Source organism: Alexandromys fortis, unplaced genomic scaffold (assembly GCF_014885135.2).
Source record: "Alexandromys fortis isolate MF-2015 unplaced genomic scaffold, M_Fortis_MF-2015_v1.1 scaffold_87, whole genome shotgun sequence".
Classification (NCBI taxonomy): domain Eukaryota; kingdom Metazoa; phylum Chordata; class Mammalia; order Rodentia; family Cricetidae; genus Alexandromys; species Alexandromys fortis.
In genome coordinates this window covers 8255810-8257438 of record NW_026067971.1, presented here as the reverse complement: position 1 = coordinate 8257438, position 1629 = coordinate 8255810, and the positions used below count along the sequence as shown (strand labels likewise).

At 49.2% G+C, this 1629-nt stretch overlaps 1 pseudogene; it reads left to right on the top strand.

The window, feature by feature from the left end:
- The first annotated feature begins 145 nt into the window (after positions 1–145).
- Positions 146–1407, top strand: LOC126509744 (POU domain, class 5, transcription factor 1-like; annotated as a pseudogene).
- Positions 1408–1629: the final 222 nt, after the last annotated feature.

Sequence of the window (1629 nt, the reverse complement as noted above, 5' to 3'; positions counted from 1 at the left end):
GATTTATTGCATCTACAGAGAGACTTAATACCAGAGTATGGAAATATTTCAAGTATAAATAAGAAATTATTACATGAAGGTTTTTAAAACAATTGAATGTTATTTTAAAAAAATGTATTCTTTAATGTGTCTTTTTACTGAAATTGCTAGATAGCTAATTTACAGTGTTTTTTCACCACAATTTCCAGGTATCTAGTTAAAAAAAAAATAGCAGGTTTGGAGGGAGAGAGGTTTAAGCTGTCCCTAGGTGAGCACTCCTTCCGTCAGGCCCCCGGCCTGGGGTGTCTGCCTTCCCTATGGCTGGACACCTGGCTTCAGACTTTGCCTTCTGGTGGGGGTGATGGGTCGGGAGGGCTGGAGCCCGGCTGGTGGACCCTAAGACTTGGATAAGCTTCCAAGGGCCTCCAGGTGGGCCTGGAATCAGGCCAGGGGTCATTGGGCCAGGCTCAGAGGTGTTGGGGATCTCCCCTTGATCCCCGCCGTATGAATTCTTTGGAGGGATGGCATACTGTGGACCTCAGGTTGGACTGGGCCTAGTGCCCCAAGTTGGCCTGGAGACTTTGCAGCCTGAGGATCAGGCAGGAGCAGGAGCGGAGAGCAACTCGGAGGGGTCCTCCCCTGAGCCCGGCACTGTCCATCCGGGTGCGGTGCAGTTGGAGAAGGTGAACCAAATCCCGAGGAGTTCCAGGACATGAAAGATCTGCAGAAGGAGCTAGAGCAGTTTGCCAAGGTGCTGAAATAGAAGAGGATCACCTTGGGGTACACCCTGGGTATTCTCTTTGGAATGGTGTTCAGCCAGACCACCGTCTGCAGCTCAGCTTCAAGAACATGTGCAAGCTGCGCCCCCTGCTGGAGAAGTGGGTAGAGGAAGCCGACAACAACGAGAACCTTCAGGAGCAATGCAAAGCGGAGACCTAGGTGCAGGCTGGAAAGAGAAAGCAGACGAGCATTGAGAACAGCGTGAGGGGGAACTTGGAGAGCATGTTTCTGCAGTGCCCGAAGCCCACCCTACAGCAGATAAGCATTATCGCCAAGCAGCTCGGCTTGGAGAAGAATGTGGTCCAAGTGTGGTTCTGTAACTGTTGCCAGAAGGGCAAATGATCAAGCGCTGATTATTCCCATTTTGGTGCCCCAAGCTGTGGGAGCCCCCACTTTACCACACTCTACTCTGCAGTCCCGTTTCCTGAGGGCGAGGCCTTTCCTACTGTTCCCGTCGCTGCTCTGGGCTCTCCCATGCATTCAAACTGAGGCGCCAGCCGTGCCTGGGGATGAGGTGAGCTGAGGCGAGGGGGAGAGAGGTAGATAGAAACTGGAGCCACCACAGCTTTGGGGTGAAGCTCCTTTACTGAGGAAGGGTCGCAAGCACAAAAAAGGTGGGGAAGATGAAGTTCAGTGATGCTGTTTTGATCGTGAGCCTGTCACTCATTTTGTTCTTAAATAATAAATAAAGCCTGGGACACATTGGATGGCAAAAAAAAAAATTAGCAGGTTTGACAGCTATAAAAGACTGGATTCCTGCTTAACTATGCTTTGGATATAATACCATGTGTTCTTGTTAACACTTAACTTTTTAAAGAAGAAAGAAGCATCAAATTATCACTCCATAGATTTTAAAATATTATGATCGAT